General features: G+C 36.5%; 1 non-coding gene across 1 annotated transcript; it reads left to right on the top strand.

The window, feature by feature from the left end:
- Positions 1-18073: 18073 nt before the first annotated feature.
- Positions 18074-18180, top strand: LOC124897363. The gene has a single exon (XR_007054085.1). It is a non-coding gene; the product is annotated as a small nucleolar RNA R71 (small nucleolar RNA).
- Positions 18181-20476: the final 2296 nt, after the last annotated feature.

The raw sequence follows: 20476 nt of genomic DNA, 5'->3' as shown, positions 1-20476 counted from the left end.
CTCATCTGGCATGTTTGATATCTCAACCTATGCTAGCTAAGTGGTTCTGGAGCACAAGGATTGCTTCTAAGGATTACGCCCTCTACTGGAAGGTGAGTCCCCATTCTTGGGTTCACTCGATGATGAATCTTACTCCCAACTGAATAGACACTGGACTGATTCTAAACTATACTAGGTTGGACTGAACTATTACTGATCATACTGTTTAGCTGAACTAAACTGAGTTCACTGAGTTTCGTGGACTGATGGAAACTGCTGAATTCTTGTTGGTTGGCTGAGTTTACTGAGATCAGAACTGAATGCTAAATGTATTGAATTTTTCCTAAGTTTTGTAACTCACTGTGAATACTACTAATTATACGTGACTGATACTATATTATGAATGACCATATCTCTAAGTAAACAGCTAAATTGTCGGGTACAAGTACCCACAGGACTCGAAATCATAAATTAAGAGACATGGCACAAATTTGAAACATGTAAACTAAGTACTTGATCATCATTCATTCATTTGGGACATTTTAACAAAACACTTGCACAATACACTTGCACATAAGCTATCTTGACAAGATTTCTTTCTCTTACTAGTTCACATGAGTAATTTATTACGCACTTGGTGAGTATAACAAATGCACATAACTTTGAACAACAAGTGAGCATAATGATTGAATTCCAAATTTCACAATTCAAGATTTTATCATGGATTTACACACACGGCCATTAATTCTACATGAAACATGTAATAAAACATTAATAAGGAACCAAATCTAAACAAAAATCATGAATACACTCTAATTCCAATCATGGAAATCATAAAATTCACTACTTGAAGTTTAAAGAGAGGTTCTTGGGCTCCAAGGGTGGAAGGAGCCATTGGATGAATACTTCACACACCGTAGTTCCTGAATTTTTGAAAGTTAATGGTGAAACCATGAGTTCTTGATTTGAAATTGATGTTTCTAGGGTTTTGTTCTTGAGAAAATTTGAGAAAGAATGAGTTTATTTTCTGCCAAAAGGGATTAATATTGTGTTTTGGGGGATAAAGGTTGAGGGGAAAAAAACTAAATACCTCCAAGGATGCATTCTTTTAATGATTGAAAAATTGTACCATCGACGCATAGATCGACACACCGCGTCATTGGTATCGATGTGATAGATAATGTGTCATGTCGAGTCCATATCGATTCACTGGAAATTAATGGTTGGAGCTAAGGAAAACATTTATCAAGGTGATAGTCGACATGGCGTACCAAGATTGCATTGATCCACTATTTTAGGATTCCAAAGGAGATTCATACAAAGTTCAAAAAATTTAAAACTTGTATGGAAACACCTACGGACGCTCCTGGTCATGAATCAACCTAAATATCAATGTTTAATGAATGCAGAGACCATGAACTAAGATAGCCAACTCTCGAAGGCTAGAATAACACTAAGTCTAAATACTTAGCTAGAATATTCTAAGTCTGGGACCCCTTGGCAAGCTTAAAGGACTAAATTAATCTAAGGATTTTGCGGGGTCTTACATATAGCCAGTATTACTAGAAACTTCATAGATGAGTTGATGTATTCAATTTCAATTTTCTTGTGGATTACCAGTGTTGTAAATGTTTTAAATGATAATTTTATTGAACAAGTTCAGCTAATGACATCTATTTTGCATACAATGTTTTTATATAGTTTAGTAAATTTCTCACTAATTCTGCTTGTATCTATAAGACCCCATAAAGTTCTCACGTAGTCCGAGCCTTAGAGCGTGTCAATGAAGTGAAATTTTGGCCTTAAAAGATTAAGAAGAAACTTCCCAAGTGATAGGTATTTAAACTATATATAATTTTCTTAAATTTGACCTTTTTTCATGTAGATAATTAAATTAGCTTTCCAACGATACCAATTTCGTCCAAATTCGACATCAGGGTGAGAAGTTATGGCCATTTAACTGAGAATTATTTAAATCGCCCAGGTGCGACAGACGATCCGACGGACCATCGAGTCTATGATGAACAATTTCTCGGACCATCACAACCAAGGTAGTAACTCCATTTCCTGGCCCAGGTGTGACGGCCAGGTTAACGAACCATTAATGATGCGATGGATCATCACTGAGATTGTCGCTAGTGAGATAGTGTAGTCTCATCCTGGGCAACGTGCGATGGATGATCCGAAGGACCATCAAGGCTGCTATGGACCATTTCTTCGATCATCACATCGAGGAAGTGTGTTCTTTTTCCAACCGGCGTGCGATAGATGATCCGACGGACCATCAGGCTAATGACGGACCGTCGCTCCGACCGTTGCAGCCCCCATTCAATATTTTTAACTCATTTTTAAAAGGGATTTTTGGTATTTCCACTCTTTTATACCTTGATATATTCTAAATGAAAAAAATGGCTTCATTCATCATCCAAAACACAAGAGAGCTAGGGTTTCTCCCTCAAGATCAAATCTAAAACCCTTCTCAAAGAAATCCAAGAACTCACCATAGATTCAATAAATTGAGTTGAGATCTAAGTTCCCCAAGTTCAAGGGTTGCAAGAACCCTCTCTCAAGAGTAAGAAGAAGAGTTGAAGAAAGCTTGTTCATCCGATTTCATAATCTAAGGTATGTGAAGTTTTGAACAAGGGTAATCATTTCACCCTTGTGCCCAAAGGCTTATTTAAACTATAATTTTCTGCATACTATGAGATTTTACATGATATCGAATCAGGGTTTTTCACCCATTTTTATTGATTGCAATATCTTGATGTTTCCCATAAATTGAAAGTCAAATCACATAATTTTGCATGTTTTCTTAAGAAGTTGAAGTTGGGTTTATACCCAATGTTGTTACTCCTTGAGAATTTAGGAGTTTCAATATTCTAGAAATTGAAGTATATGAGTATGTTGATATTATGAGTTAAATTGCTAATAATTCCAGATTTTTATATTATTTATGAATCTATATACTATCTAATATGTATTTTGATGAGTTTTAACTTGAGATTGAATTATGGGTCATTAATCCCTACTTGAGACTTGGAATTTTATGAACTTTCATGTTATAAACACCTATGATTTGAGTAATCTGAGATTATTGAGAAATGTTTTGACCTAATGGTCATAGAGCTTTAAAATCTACTTCACTACATGAGATTACAGATTTGATTATTGGGTTCTTATGAACCATGAGATTATTTTGAAAGTGAATTTTCATAAGAGGAGCGAGATAAACTAAAGGGGGTAGTATTTAGCACCGAGTTGGGTAAGTTACTATGGTTTCTTACCCCAGAACTACGTGCCATGGTAGGTTTGAGATTTTGGGCCTGAGGCCGAGATGATTGGGCCGAAAGCCAAGATAAGTGATCACTGAGTTGAGGTTATACTCCATGAAAAGAGTATGATGCCTCTCCCCAACGTGAGGTTTCTTTCTTAGTAGGATAATACGTTTGACTCCATGTAGCTCGCATGATTTATGTCGGTTAAGAGAACCTCCCTAAACTAAAGTATTTTCCATTGAGATAGAATATTTTTCCTAAAGTTTTGGGATGAGATAATTTCTAAAATGAATGAACTGCTTTGAGTGTTTTTTTCCAAAGAAGGAAGTAGTTTTCTCTACTAATACGAGTTGATCACTGGTTTTTAAACTAAAGTTATATGATTCCAACTTTTGAAGTGTTTGAGTTCAAAAGAGTTATAATTATTGAGCAATAAATAATTTTTACTATCCATGAGACATGCATGAGTTGAAAGTATTGTTTAAAGCTTCCTTCATCCTATGAGTAATAACAATAAGAGGAGAGCACAAATTTTTAAAGCTAAAGTCTAATGACTTACGATATTTGTGTTACATACTCCATTCTACATGATTTATAAGCTTTACATTTTGACTTATTCAAGTTATGTGAGTCATTCCTATTTGCATGCATGATTTGATTAAAGAGTATTGATATTGTTTTATGTAAATGTATACACCCCCACATACTTAGTATATTCTCAAGTGTTGATCCACATATACGTCTATGTGCTACATTGTCTTATAATGTAGGTTCAGGTGCTCAGTCCCAATTTCATCACTAATTCCCGAGTACCTTCGTCTACATTTCTCTAGTGGTGAGTCCTCATGGTTCGAAGGCCTATCTTCTGATATTTCAGTATTTGAGTGGTTATGTTTATGACTTTCAGTCCAGTTTGAGTCAGTTGGGGACCTGTCCCAATGGCTCTCTAGTTCATGGAGTAGTAGAGGCTTTGTCGGACTAGTTATCAGATTGTGGTTGTGTTAAGATTTCCAGTTTTATGGTCATTTGAACTGAGTATTACCTTTGTATTTCCTTTTATTTGATATGACAGTGCTAGTGTTTTATGTATTCCTTCTTGAATGAGTTATTATGAGAAGTGATAGGCTTAAAGGGTTAGCTTGGGGCTACTTGTAGCCCTAAGTACCGTGTGACATCCCGGGAGGTAATTTTGGGTCATTAAAAACTTGGTATTAGAGCCAAGTTTTAAAGGAGTCCTAAGGAGCCTGACAAGCGGCGTTGAGTAGAGTCTTGATCATCAGTGTATAGCATGCCACATCTATGAGCAAGAGGCAACAAGACGTTTTAAAAAAAAATATTTCTTTCTTTCAGATTCTATCGTGCCTACAGTTGTCCCCCTTATCTAATAATTCGTGCTCTCCTATTTCAGAAAATGCCTCTATAAAGAGCTAATACCCATAGAAATGATGATGAGCAACCCCCACCTGTTGATTCTTTGAATGAGAGTGTGTCTCATATTAAGTTTCGGGTGGATTTTCAGGCATTAGCCCAAGCAGTCACTGCTAATGTTTGGGCTAATAATCAAGCTACAGTTGTAGATCAGCAGGGAGGTGATGTAGCTTCGACTAGGGTTCATGATTTGATGTGGATGAATCTACCAGAGTTTTATGGGTCCAAGGTAGGTGAGGACCCATAGTTGTACCTTGAGGAGGTGAGAAAGATCACGCAGGTGATGTATATTTTTGAGGAAGAAAGTGTTGAGTTGGTGTCTTACAGGTTGAAGGACATAGCTTATAACTGAGTTGTATTATGGAGAAAGAGTAGAGGTGAGGATGTTGCTTCTATGACTTGGCAGGCGTTCCAAGATGCATTCTTGGACAAGTTATTTCCTCTTGAGATGAGGGAAGCAAAGCTTGAGGAGTTTATGAACTTGAGGCAGGGCTCCATGACTGTTAAGGAGTACTGCTTGAAGTTCAACCAGCTGGCCAAGTATGCTCTTGATTTGATTTTTGACACCCGAGCAAGTATAAGCAAGTTCGTGACAAGTTTTTCTGGTTTGGTGCTGAAAGAGTGTAGGACTGTAATACTTCATAGGGATATGGATCTATCTAGGTTAATGATGCATGCAAAGCAGATGAAGGCGAATAAGATTGGAAAGAGAGACAGAGTGAGGGGTAACAAGAGAGCTAGATCTGAGCAGCATAAGTATACTCAGTCTAGGTTCCATGGAGGAAACCGCCCTCAGTTTCAGAGACGTCCTTATATTCCCGCCCCTTTATCAACTAGTGCTCCCGCACCTAGAGGCAGGCAGGAGCAAGAGGGCAGGTCTTTTTGTCTATGTCGCAGAACAGTGTTTGTAACTGGCCTCGTTATCATCCTTATGCTAAGTGTGGTAAGGATTATCCCGGTGAGTGTTTCACAGATTTGAGGGGTTGTTTCAATTGTGGCTAGCAGGGCCATAGACTTAGAAATTGTCAGTATGCTAGGCAGGGGACAAGAGATGCCTGACCTTAAGAATAGACTACTAGTGCACCAGCTCCTGTACCTCGTCCTACCCCTATTCAGGGTGCTTCATCTAACACTACTGGCGGTCAGCACCATAACAGATTCTATGCCTTACCATTTCATCAGGAGCAGGAGAACTCTCCCGATGTTGTTACTGGTATGCTCCGCATCTTTTGTTTTGATGTTTACGTGTTGTTGGACCCTGGGTCAAGTGTTTTCTATGTGACCCCACTAGTGTTTGTGAATTTCAAAATAAATCCCAAAAAGATTCCTGAGCCTTTCCTAGTTTCTACACCAGTTAGGGAGTCAGTTGTTACTGAACAAGTGTATAGAGATTGTCCTATTATTGTTCTTCATAGAGTCATACTTGCTGATTTGATAGAGTTAGACATGGTGGATTTTGACCATATTCTGGGTATGGATTGGCTTCATTTTTATTATGCATCTATAGACTACCGTACCCATGTGGTCAAGTTTTAGTTCCCTGATAAGCCAGTTTTTTGAGTGGTTCGGGAGTACGGTATCTCTGAAAAGTCATTTTATCTCCTATCTAAAGGCTAAAAAGCTAATATCTAAGGGTTGAATCTATCACCTAGTTAGAGTCAAAGACACTAAGTCTGAGGCTCTGACTATTCAGTCAGTCGATATTGTTAATGAGTTTCTAGATGTTTTTTTGGAAGATCTCCCAGGGGTACCTCTCGATAGAGAGATAGAATTCAGGATTGACCTTCTTCCCGACACTCATCCCATTTCTATTAAACTATACCGTATGGAACCTGCAGAGCTTAAGGAGTTGAAAGAGCAACTCAAAGATCTTTTAGACAAAGGTTTCATAAGGCCCAGTATTTCTCTTTGGGGCGCACCTATTCTATTCGTGTGGATGAAAGATGGTTCCTTGCATATGTGCATTGACTATCGTCAGCATAACCAGGTCACTATCAAAAATAAGTATCCTCTTCTGAGAATTGATGACCTATTTGATCAGTTGTAAGGTGCAAGTTATTTCTCCAAGATAGACCTAATATCCGGCTATCACCAGCTTAAAGTGAGGGAATGTGATATTCCAAAGATATCCTTTTGAACCCCGCTATGGTCACTTTGAGTTTTTAGTCATGTCTTTCGGGCTAACCAATGCCCCAGCAGCTTTTATAGACCTCATGAATTGAGTGTTCAAGCAATATCTTGATATGTTTGTCATACTGTCCATAGATAACATCCTTGTCTACTCCCACAGTGAGTATGATCATGCAGATCACCTTAGAATTGTCTTGCAAACTCTAAGAAGTCACCAGTTGTTCGCCAAATTTAGTAAGTGTGAATTTTGGCTAAGGTATGTAGCCTTTCTAGGTCATATTATTTCAGCCGAATGTATTAGAGTTGATCCCCAAAAGACAGAAACTATAAGAAATTAGCCTAGACCTATCTCTTCGTCTAACATTAGAAGTTTCTTGGGTCTAGCGGGCTACTACCACCATTTTGTTGAAGGTTTCTCTTGTATTATTTCTCTCATGACCTAGTTGACCCAAAAGAAAGTTAAGTTCCAGTGGTCAAATTCCTATGAGAAGAGTTTTCAGGAGTTGAAAACTCGATTTACTTCAGCCCCTGTGTTGATATTTCCTGATGGTACAAATGGTTTTATGGTGTATTGTGATGCCTCTAGAATTGGTTTAGGTTATGTGCTGATTCAAAGAGGTAAGGTTATAGCCTATTCCTCTAGATAGTTGAAGCCGCATAAAAAGAATTACCCTACCCATGATTTTGAGTTAGTTGTTGTGGTATTTACTTTAAAAATCTGGAGATACTATCTTTATGGTGTTTATGTTGATGTGTTTACTGATCATAAGATCCTGTAGTATGTGTTTACTTAGAAGGAGTTGAATCTTAGGTAGAAGAGGTGGTTAGAGTTGTTACAAGACTATGTTATCAGAGTGTTGTATCACCCAAGCAAGGCCAATGTAGTGGTTGATGCCCTTAGCAGATTGTCTATGGGTAGTGTTACTTATGTAGAGGAAGGTAAGAAAGAGTTAGCTCGTGATGTGCATTGTCTGGCTAGATTGGGTATTAGGTTTCTTGATTCAGCTGAGGGAAGTACTTTAGTGCAAAGTAGCACCGAATCTTCTTTAGTTTCAGAAGTGAAGGAGAAACAAGATAAAGATCCTAGTTTGGTCAGACAGAAGGAGGCAGTTAATGACCAAAAGTTAGAGGTTTTCTCCCAAGGGGGAGATGGCGTGTTGAGATCGCAGGGTAGATTGTGTGTTCTGTGTGTTGATGATTTGAGGCAGAGGATTATGGTTGAAGCGCATGGTGCACGGTATTCTATTCATCCTGGAACTACCAAGATGTACCGCGACTTGTGGGAAATCTATTGGTGGAATGGTATGAAAAAGGATATAGCTGAGTTTGTAGCAAAGTGTACAATGTGACAACAAGTTAAGGTAGAACACCAAAGATCTGGTGGTGTGATGCAAGAGTTTGGTATACCCACTTGGAAGTGGGAGGTGGTGAATATGGACTTCGTGACTGGGTTACCTCTTTCGTGTCGTCATCATGATTCTATTTGGGTTGTTATAGACAGGTTGACTAAGTACGCACACTTCTTGCCCATGCATACATCTTATACAGCTGAGGATTATGCTTGATTGTTATCCAGGATTTAGTCAAGGTGCACGGAGTTCCCTTATCTATTATATTGGATAGGGGTACTCAATTTACTTCTTAGTTTTAGAGGGTATTTCAGCAGGGTCTTGGTACCCAAGTTCTTTTTAGTTTTGCTTTTCATCCGCAGACAGATGGTCAGGCTGAGAGGACCATTCAAACACTAGAAGATATGTCGACGGCATGTGCACTTTATTTCAAAGGTAGTTGGGATGATCATTTGCCATTGATAGAGTTTGTCTATAACAATAGTTACCATGCTAGCATCGGGATGGCACCATTTGAGGCCTTGTATGGTAGAAGATGTATATCACCCATAGGTTGGTTTAAAGTGGGTAAAGCTGTCATGATTAGGCCTGATGCAGTGTATGAAGCTATGAAGAAAGTTAAGTTGATTAGATAGAGGTTAAAGATAGCTCAGAGTTGTCAAAAGTCATATGCCAATGTGAGGAGAACAGATCTTGAATTTGAGGTGGGTGATTTGGTGTACTTGAAGATTTCACCCAAGAAAGGGGTGAAGAGGTTTGGTAAAAAGGGAAAGCTTAGTCCCCGTTATGTTGGCCCGTATAAAGTCTTGAGCCGTGTTGGTAAAGTAGCCTATGAGGTTGAGTTGCCCGCAGAGTTGTCAGCCGTTCATCCTATTTTTCAAGTCTCCATGCTTAAAAAGCATAGTGGTGATTCTGTTGTAGTAGATCCCTCAGAGAGTGCTGATATTCAGAACAATCTTTCATTTGATAAGATTCCTATTGAGATCCTAGATTTTCAGATCCATAGACTAAGGATCAAAGAGATTCCCTTGGTTAAAGTGTTGTGGCGGAACCAGTCAGTTGAGGGTGCTACTTGGGAGGAAGAAGCAGACATGCGAGCCAAGTACCCGCACCTCTTTTCCCTGAGTTCAGATCGATCAGAAGGTATTACTCTTCCTTAATTTAGCCCTTCTAATCTAAAGTTTAGCTATGTATCTATTCTTGCATGAGTTTTTGCAATTTCTGAGGTATTCAAGAGTTTAGAAAGATTTTGAGCCCGTTTAGTAAATTGCTTCAGCTATATGGACTCTGTTTTCCTGTGTTCCTAGTTTAACTAGCGACATTTGAGGAATAATGTTTCCAAGGGGGAGATATTGTAAGACCCCATAAAGTTCTCTAATACTCTGAGCCTTACAGCATGTCAAGTGAAGTGTAATTTCGGCCCTAAAATATTGAGAAGAGACTTCCCAAGTGATTGGTGTTTAAACGATATATAGTTTTCTTAAATTTAACTTTTTTTCATGTAGAGAATTGAATTAGCTTTCCAACAATACCAATTTTTCCCAAATCCGACATCGGGGTGAGAAGTTATGGTCGTTTTACTGAGAATTGTCGGAACCGCCCAGGTCCGATAGACGATCTGACAGACCTTCGATTCTGAGATGGACAATCGCTCGGACCATCGCAACAAAGGCAGTAACTCCTTTTTCTAGCCTAAGTTCGGCGTCCAGGACAATGGATCGTCAATGCTGCGATGGACCACCGTTGAGACCATCGCCACTGAGGCAGTGTGGTCTCATCCTGGCCAATGTGCGATGGACGATCTGATGGACCATCAAGTCTGCAACAGACCATCACTTCGATCGTCACATTAATAAAATATGTTTTTTTTCTACCGGCATACGACGGATGATCTGACGGACCGTCAGGCTAGCGACGAACCGTCGCTCTGACTGTTGCAGCCCCTTTCAGTATTTTTCACTTATTTTTAAAAAGACTTTTCGGTCTTTCCACTCTTTTATACCTTGATATATCCCAAACGAAGAAAATGGCTTTATTCATTATCTAAAACACAAGAGAGCTAGGGTTTCTCCCTCAAGATCAAATCTAAAACCCTTCTCCAAGAAATCCAAGAACTCACTATATATTCTACAAATTGAGTTGAGATTTAAGTTCCCCAAGTTCAAGGGTTGCAAGAACCCTCTCTCTCAAGAGTAAGAAGAAGAGTTGAAGCAAGCTTCTTTATCCAATTTCATAATCTAAGATATGTGGGATTTTGAACAAGGGTAATCCTTTCACCCTTGTTCCCAAAGGCTTATTTAAACTATAATTTCTGCATACTATGAGATTTTACATAATATTGAATTAGGGTTTTTCACCCATTGTTATTGATTGCAATATCTTAATGTTTCCCATGAATTGCAAGTCAAATAGAATGATTTTGCATGTTTTCTTAAGAAATTGAAGCTGCGTTTATGCCCTATGTTGTTACTCCTTGAGAATTTAAGAGTTTCAATGTTCTAGAAATTGAAGTATATAAGTATGTTAAGATTATGAGCTAAATTGCTGTAAATTCCAGATTTCTATATGATTTATGAATCTATATGCTATCTAATATGCATTTTGATTAGTTTTAACTTGAGATTGAATTATGGGTAATTAAGCCCTACTTGAGATTTGCAATTTTATGAACTTTCATGCTATAAGCATCCTTGATTTGAGCATTCTGAGATTATTGAGAAATGTTTTGAACTAATGGTCATAGAGCTTTGAAATCCACTTCACTACATGAGATTACAAATTTGATTGTTGGGTTCTTATGAACCATGAGATTATTTTGAAAGTATATTTTCATGAGATGAGTGAGATAAACTAAAGGGAGTAGTATTTAGCATCGAGTTAGGTAAGTTACTATGGTTTCTTACCCAAAAACTACGTTCCACCGTAGGTTTGAGATTTTGGGACTGAGGCCGAGATGATTGGGCCCGAGGCTGAGATAAGTGATCACTGAGTTGAGGTTATACTCCTTGGAAAGAGTATGACGCCTCTCCCCAACGTGAGGTTTCTTCCTTAGGAGGACAAGACATTGGAATCCATGTAGCTTACATGGTTTATGTCGGTTAAGAGAACCTCTCTAAACTAAAGTATTTTTCATTAAGATAAAATATTTTCCCTAAAGCTTTAGGATGAGATATTTTCTAAAATGAAGGAACTGTTTTGAGTATTTTTCTTCCAAAAAGGAAAGTAGTTTTCTCTTCTAATACGAGTTGATCACCGATTTTTAAACTAAAGTTATATGATTCCGACTTTCCAACTGTTTGATTTCAAAAAGTTATAATTCTTGATCAATAGAGAAGTTTTACTCTCCATGAGACATATGCATGAGTTGAAAGATTGTTTAAAGGTTCCTTCATCCTATGAGTAATGAGAATAAGAGGAAAGCACATATTTTTAAAGCTAAAGAATAATGACTCACGAGATTTGTGTTACATGCTTCATTCTACATGATTTATGAGCTTTACATTTTGACTTATTCATGCCATGTGAGTCATTTCTATTTGCTTGTATGATTTCATTAAAGAGTATTGATATTGTTTTATGCAAATTCTTACAGCCCCATATACTCAGTACATTCCCAAGTACTGATCCATATATACGTCTATGTGCTACATTATCTTATAATGTAGGTTCAGGTGCTCAGTTCCAGTCTTGTAAGTGATTCTTGAGTAACTTTGTCTATATTTCTCTAGTTGTGAGTCCTCATGGTTCAAAGGCCTATCTTTAGATATTTTAGTATTTGAGTGGTTATGTTTATTACTTTCAGTCTAGTTTAAGTCAGTTGGGGACCTGTCTCAATGGCTCTCTAGTTTATGAAGTAATAGAGGCTTTGTCAAACTAGTTATCAGATTGTGGTTGTGTTAAGATTTCCAGTTTTATGGTCGTTTGGATTGAGTATTACCTTCGTATTTCCTTTCAGTTGATATGACAGTGCTAGTGTTTTATGTATTCCTTCTTGAATGAGTTATTATGAGAAGTGATAGGCTCAAAGGGTTAGCTTGGGGCTACTTGTAACCCTAAGCACCGTGTGATGTCCCGGGAGGTGATTTTGGATTGTTACAGTATCATGGGTTAGTTTGGGATCACTTGTGGTTCTAAGAACCTTGTGACATCTGGGAGGTAGTCTCGGGGTGTTTACATGATTTGGCTTACCTACTGGCAGGTTAAAGTAGGTGATATCATGACTTGTTAAATCAGATTGTGAAAAATTGGTATTAGAGACCAGGTTCACAAGTATTGTTGGTACAAGCAAAAGTGTTCAATAAAATATAATTAATTGGAACATTGATGTCAATTTCTTATCTTCGAGAGGCTATAGGATATTCTTAGGAGATCTTTACTCGCATCGCTTATTTCGTGCTACGAGTATGTGTTGGTTTCTATGATTCACTTGGCTTTACTCTTTCACAGATTGCTCCAAAGTGAGCCACTACTATTGGAGATAAAGACCTCGAGTCCATAACTAGGGATCCCGTCAGAGGTCATGACTAACCTATAGGTCGGAGACAGGTAAGAGTTGCATCCCCTGCTAGAGTTACAGATAGAGGGCCTTTGCTATATCCTATTCATGCTCGCATACTAGAGATTGCTCGACCCCAGCAAAATGGTGGGTCATGGGGTAGCCCAGGATCCACCGGGGTTTATTCTTTCATTACTGCTCAAAGATTCTTTAGTTCATATTGCGTGCTATCTTACATGCAAGTGTATGTGGTCTTACAAGTAATAAAGTAACCATTTTAAGTCGAATATCAATCCCACAAGGACTTGGTTCTAGCAAGCAATCCAATTCTAGCATTACTAATAAGATTTAATAAGTGAGACTGTTATCAAGTGAGTTTGAGAATTTAAAAGTAACAATGAACAATAACAAGAATAGAAAGTGATTGAAACAATAATGAGGAGAATCCAAGGTCGAGGCAATTTGAACAATCTGAAAAAAGCTATACAATCTCGTCGGTTAAGTTTATTATCTTGGTTGTTGATTCATGGGGTTGATAACATGATTATGGTCTTCTGAGCCTCTAATATTTTATTTAAATTAGCCCCACAACTACATCGTTGAGTGGGGATGTGAGAACTAATTCAAACGCATTGTTATATCTTCTCGTATTTGAACCAAATAGGGAGAATTAGGTATATTATTATCCTAACCGTGAATCCTATCTTTAGTTCATTAAAATACAAAAACCTATTCCATATTTTCTATGTTATAATCTAATGTTCCTCCTTTCGGGATCATAATAGTAATATAAATATATTGTACAGGTCGCGAATTAATAGAATAGTAATACAAGAATATATAAATGAACAACTGTAATAATAAACTTTAAAACAACTTGATTTAATTTTGAGTACTCATGTTCATAGCCTTAACCATAGAATTAGGGTGTTTAGTCACTCATAGTCTTAAGAAAAAACCCTAGTGTAGAGCCCTTGGGTGCCTTGTCTTCTCTCGAATCTTGTGTTGTTTTGAAAGTGTGTTGTAATTGTTACAAAGTACTCATTTTATAGTGTTTTAGGTCTTTCATAGTCTGCCTCACACGAATCATACAAATTTAAAACATAGCCCCTCACTTAAAGACAAACAAAAATAGACTTTCGGATGTCCCGAGAGTTCTCATGCCATAAGTAAAAAAGTAGGCCTTAGGCCGTGCAGATCCCACCCAAAGCAAGGGTGAGGAAGTGTATGGTATCCCTATGGTATGCGTCACACACCCCATCTCATGCTTTGGGGGTGCGGTGAAAGGCACCTCCAAATAGGTGTGACTTTGCTTCTGTTTTGCTCTTATCTTATCATACATTTGATCTTGTTTCCCCACTTGTTATGACTTGTTTTAGGCTTCAATTACCTTATAAATGCTTACAATGGTGTTCCACAACATCATATAATAAGAATTAGGTCATACAACACAATAGAACTTATAAAAGTACACTAAAACAAGAATAGCTCAAGTTTTCTTATCTAAGTTCTATTTGATTATTTTGACTCTTAAATTGTTTCAAATTCACCTTAAACACTCTCAAAATGTTATTCAACATATAAATACGCAATTACACCCTTAATACCACATTAAGAACATCAACGAGTCCTCAAAACTAAGCTAACCAAGAATAAATAATGACACTTAGGTGTATAAATACGCCCAAGATAACCAACCCACACTTGAAGCCTTTTTCGTCCTCAAATAACTCTTTAAATTAAGAACTATTAAATAAGACTCTAGTATCTATACTACAACTAAGACACTCAATCTAGAAATATAACGACTATATGAATAATAAGTTCCACATTAAGCATGTAATATTACACTTGAAAACTCATAAACACTACTTCAAAACTTCCTAACCTCAAGAATTGAATCTACCAATATGGCAAACTCATGCATATTACTTAACCAAGAGAAAATTAAGTCACCTATCCATCATTTAAAATGTTCCCTCACATAAAAGAGTCACTCATATTCACTCGCTAATATGCAATTTATCACTAGAATGGGTTTAAGAATCAAATTTTACTCACTCTCACAATGAATTTGCATGTTACATAAGATGACCCATAAGCTTTCCCTTAGTTTAGTACTATACTAATATTGAAATATCGAGGATTAGGATCAAGTAGGACTTAAGGATTGTAATATAGGCTAAGGGATGGGTAGGAACTATTTTGGCCAGTAATAGTGACTATCTTCCTTAAAAGATTTAATACATCACAATTTACATTACACTCCTCTCTAACAAACCAAAGTTTCCACCTATTTATCTTCCTACCTCTCTTTTGTGCTGCCCCATCTCTTTAAGCTAGTTACACATCTTTAGTAAGGATTATTTGCTATCAGCACATGATTCACTTTTGATCAATTTTTCTCTTTATTACACTACTCCCAACCATAACACATAATTGTATTACAAACCAATTACTATTTTATTGGGGCTTCACTTTCACTTTTTCCTTCTTCAATTCTACACTCCTTAACCTCTCAATCTTTCAACTAAAGCACTTCAGAGTTTTGGATCAATTTATAGTCAATTGAAAGAAAGGGAATAAACTACACTTGAGGCTACTAATGAATAGGCTAAAGGCTCAATGGAGCTAACTAAGGTCATGCATAAAGGGTAGATAAATCAGGTACAAACATAGGTATTAAAGAAATGCTTATATTATCTCCTAAATACAACATTCTTTATTTAACTTCACAAACACACTAGGCAAGATCTAGACATCAATATGCAATAAGGAATGCAACAAAAACCTCACTCACACATGGCATATGCTCAAATTAAAAAGGATCCCATGGACTCTCAACCAAGCAATAACACAAATTCAAATTAAGACAACATCACACAAGAGTTATATAGCCTAGGTGTCTCAAAAATAGTCATTTAACTCACTACACATGTTTTCACATTTAAAACCAACTTAGAACATGTAATCATACAAAACACTTAGCAAGAAAATCTTATTTATCCCTACTCACAAAATTTTTAAAATTACTCCAAAAAATTAAAGTGGGATACGAGGTTCAAAGGGAGCCCCCTAAAAAAACTAAAAAAAGGCAAGGGGTGGTGAAGTGTACTTCTACTGAACAGACACCAACAAAAACAGAAAAAAGATATAGCTAAAATCTTTTTGTAATTTTTTAAATTTAGTCAAAAACTACAAACTACACAAAAATACAAATTTTATAGCAGCATCTCATCCTAAGCAATTGAAAGATTCCCTAGCTCATACTTAAAAATCATACTTTATCCCTAATGTATAAATTATAAGTAAGGATAGAAATACTCCCTAAGGTCTATAGGTTTTGGTAGTAGCATCATGTTCGTCAAAAAGGTATGAAGAACCCCACACTTAGCTTTTTCCATGATTTTTATCTATGATCTCTAGTACTTAGACTTCTCTTCAACCCATTGACACAAAACAAAAACAAAACACAAGGTAATACTAAGGTATAACAAAGAAGAATTAAAAGTAACTCTCTTAACTAGGGTTGCCTCCCAGGCAAAACTTGAATTATTATTGCGGCATGGCTCATATCACATATCTTAATCATAGTCTCTCATCATTTTCCTACCACTCGAGCACATCTTCTTATTCTTTTTGACCTTTTTAGAACTTAATCTCAAGATGTGCAGCTATTTATATACTTACCTTTTTAGGTTCTTCTTCAAGTTTCTCAACTCGGGCTTAATTGTCATTTTGGGTCACTCATGAGAGAGTCCAAAGAGTTAAATTGAGGTTTTCCCTCTTCTACGCCACACTTTTCCACTTCAGTAGAAGTTATCATGCACAAATATTTATAGTGTCGGGGTGTGTTGGGTTTCTTGTACTTTCTAAAGACCACTTTTTTATCGTTCCATCGCATTTTTAGAGTACCCTTCCTCACATCTATCGGTGCTCCTCCAGTTTCCAAGAATGGACGTTCTAATAAAATTGGAACCCTATCATCTGTATTATAATCAAGAATAATAAAGTCAACAAGAATAATGAACTTATCAATGTTAATGAGAATATCCTCCATAAATTCTTTAGGAACCACTCTTTTTCTGTCCACTATTTGGAGAACCACTGAACATGGCCTCAATTTACCCAAACCTAGAGTGTTAAAAACTAAGAGGGTATCAAATTTATGATCGCCCCCAAATCACTCAAAGCATGGACCACATTACTTTTACCTATTTGTATAGGGAGGATAAAATTTCTAGGATCCTTGAGCTTCTTGGGCATCTTACTCATCACTATAAAACTGCACTTCTCATTAAGTTTTACCATCTTAATGTCACTCGGCTTTGTCTTATATATCACAACATACTTTAAGTACTTAGCGTACTTAGGCACTCCCTTCAAAACATCAAACAGCTGAGGGTTAATGCGAAGTTCTCTGTACATGTCAAAGAACTTATTTAATTATGCATTCACTTTAGACTTTTTAATCCTCTAAGGGAATGATGGTGGTGGTATCTCTTGTGATTGCTCAACTATCTTTACTTTTGGGTACTTAGACTTCCTAAATTTTTTGCTTCTCTCCTTGGCACTGGTTTCTCATTTGCTTACTGTGGGACCAACTCTACTTGTACCTCATGATTTTTCTTTAGAGGTCTATTAATCAAGTCAATTAGGTCTCTACCACTCCTCGAGGTAAGTTCCATCACTTGATTTGGATTTTATGTGTCCCTGGAAAACCTCCTTGAGGTCTTGTATTTTGTGCCTGAGCTAACTACCCTAACCGTGTCTCCAAATTCTCCTGAGCTAGTAATTGATTTTTAATATCTACAACCATTTGTTATTGGTTGGACAGGATCTTTTTCAATGTCTCTTCTATATTGCTGGCCTGAATAATATTCTAAATGCTCTACTGCTACTGAAACTACTGAATTTGAGCCAGATTATTGCCCTATGAGAAATTAGGCTGACTCTGCTAGTTACGGTAGTAGGCATTACCATAGTTTGGATGTCTCTTTTATTCATTGCCTAAAAAATTCACTGGCTCTGGATTTGCTCGACATAAGATTGTAGGGTGGCCACTACCTCAACATATTTCACACCAAATTTAAGTCTACTAAATTACATTAACTTGGGCCTGAGGTTGATTCCCACTTAATTGGCTGAACTGTGTGATTATTTGGTTTTGAAAGGATGACAACTGAGCAGTAAATGTTATGACACTATCCACCTCAATCATACCTATAAGGTTCTTCACCACACTTCTATAAATATCACCATACCAATCAGGATTACCTTGTGTAATTCAATTAAGAAGAGTATACAGCTCGTCATAAGTTTTCTCCAAAGCTTGACCACTGCAACTGAATCTAGCAAAATTTTTGTGTTATTGTCAAGAGCTTAGAAAAAAATTATGAGCTAATACTTCTTTGATCTATTGGTGATGTAGACAGTCCCTGAGAAGAGACTTAAATCTCTCCTATGCATGATAGAGATTCTCATCAGGGTTTTAATTAAAACTCAGGATCTCATTCCTCAACCTTGTAGTTTTTCTTAAAGGAAAGAATCAGATGAAGAACTTCTTTGCAAAGTCATCCCAAGTTGTGATTGAATTTCAAAGTTCTGCCTTTAACCATTTCATCGCTTCCTCCAATAGTGAGAAGGAGAAAATATTAAGTCTTACGTAATCTGTGAAGACTCCAGTAGGAATAAAAGTGTCACTAATCTTCAAGAAATTTTGTAGGTGGACTTGTGGATCCTCATGTGACAAGCCTATGTATTGGCCACTATTGTGCACCAATAGCACCATGTTCTTCTTAAACTCAAGTATACCCCTAGGTTCCGGTCAAAAAACTATGGAGGTTACATTAGTTGCGAGTATGATTGCCATTTTTGCACTATCCTACGGGCTGGTTGTTCTTCAACCATAATTACAAGAGTGGCTTTGCCCTGTTGAACTTATGGGATGGGATAGAAAATTTCTTCTTCTCTCATCAATTGATATAAGCATCACTTTAGTTTGGGATATGGTTCAACCAAATCCCTTTGCCTTTCCAGCTTATCAAAGATTCAAAACTAAACCTGCAAGTTCAATAGCTAAAACCAAGTCGTCAACACTTATCAAGCAAAATAGAAAAACTTTAAATCAAAAATTTTCTTATTTTTAAATCTATGGAAATGGTACCAGAAACTTGTTATGTCCTACCTCACACGCAAGTCTATGTGGTCGTGTAAGAAATAAAGTGGCTTTTTTTAGCCGAATATAGATCCCACATGGACTTGGTTTTAGCAAGAAATCCAATTCTAGCATTAATAATGGGATTTAATAAGTCAGAGTGTAACAAAGTGAGCTTAAGATTTTAGAATTTAAAAGTATAAAAATAATAGAAAGTGTTTGAAACAATAATAGAGAATCTAAGGTTGAGGCAATTTGAACAATCCTACAAAGCTATACAATCTCATCGGTTAAGTAATTATCTTGGTTGTTGATTCACAGGGTTGATAACATGATTATGGTCTTTCGATCATCTAATCATCTATTTAAATTATCCGAACAACTGCATCGTTGGGCAGGAATGTGAGAACTAATTCAATGTGAGAACTAATTCAAATGCATTTGTACGTTTTCCTGTATTTGAACTAAATAAGGCAAATTAGGTATATTCTTATCCTAACCACAAATCATATCTTTAATTCATTTAAAAGAAAAGAACTAACTCTATGTTTTCCATATTCTAATCTAATTTTCCTCTTTCCGGACTCATAATAGAAATATAACTGTATTCTAGAGGTCGCGAGTCAATTGAATAGTAATAATAAGAATATATGAAAACGAAATACGATAATCAACTTTAAACCAACTTGATGGAATGATAAGTACTCATGTTCATTGACTTAAACCTATAATGAGTACATTTATCCACTCATAGTATTACAATAATCACAATAATGAAGTGCATAAGTAAAACTACAAAGAGACTAAAATAAAGAAGAAAGAACCCTAGTGTAAAGACCTTAGGTTCATTCTCTTTTCTCAAATCATTTGTTTTAATTATGGATAATGATTCTTTTATAGTATTTAGGGTTTTTCATTGGCTATCTCACAAGAATCATAAGCATTTACAAAATTGCCCCTTACTTAATGACAACAAAAATCAACTTTTGGACGTCCCGAGAGAGGATTCGTGCTGCAAGGACAAAAGCAAGACTTAGGGTGTGTGGAGCCCACCCAAATCATGGTTAGGTTAAGAAAGTTTGAGATTCCATATAGGGTGCAGTGCGCACTCCATCTTATGCTTTGGGGGGTGCAGCGCAAGGCACCTCCAAATAGGTGCGATTTTGCTTTCGTTTTGCTCAAAGCTTCTCGTATGTTTGATCCTATTTTCCCCATATCTTATGAATTTTTATATTCAATAAGCTTCCAAAAAAGCCTCCAAATTTTCTCCTACAACATCCTATAACAAGCATTAGTTCATACTGTTGACATCTAATTTTGGCTCACTCTTCTTCCTTTAATTATTTTTCGATGCTTCTTGGTCCTAAATAATTTTTCAAAATAAATTAGTATTTTAAATTTATGAATCTTTAAAATAGTAAAACAGGGTATTTATTTTTCTATCATATTTTAAAATATTTAAGCTAAATATAATTAATTATTTTAACAAAAAAAATTACATAAGAATATTTTAATCACATTTGCATTTTTTTCTGGCATTTATTATATTCAATTGATACTTTGTGACTACATATATATACATATACATGCATGCATGCATACATACGTATACATACATACATACATACATACATACATATATATATATATAATCGAAGGAATT

The sequence above is a fragment of the Capsicum annuum genome, chromosome 3 (genome assembly GCF_002878395.1).
Source record: "Capsicum annuum cultivar UCD-10X-F1 chromosome 3, UCD10Xv1.1, whole genome shotgun sequence".
Classification (NCBI taxonomy): Eukaryota; Viridiplantae; Streptophyta; class Magnoliopsida; order Solanales; family Solanaceae; genus Capsicum; species Capsicum annuum.
This window is presented reverse-complemented; position numbering and strand designations above follow the sequence as displayed.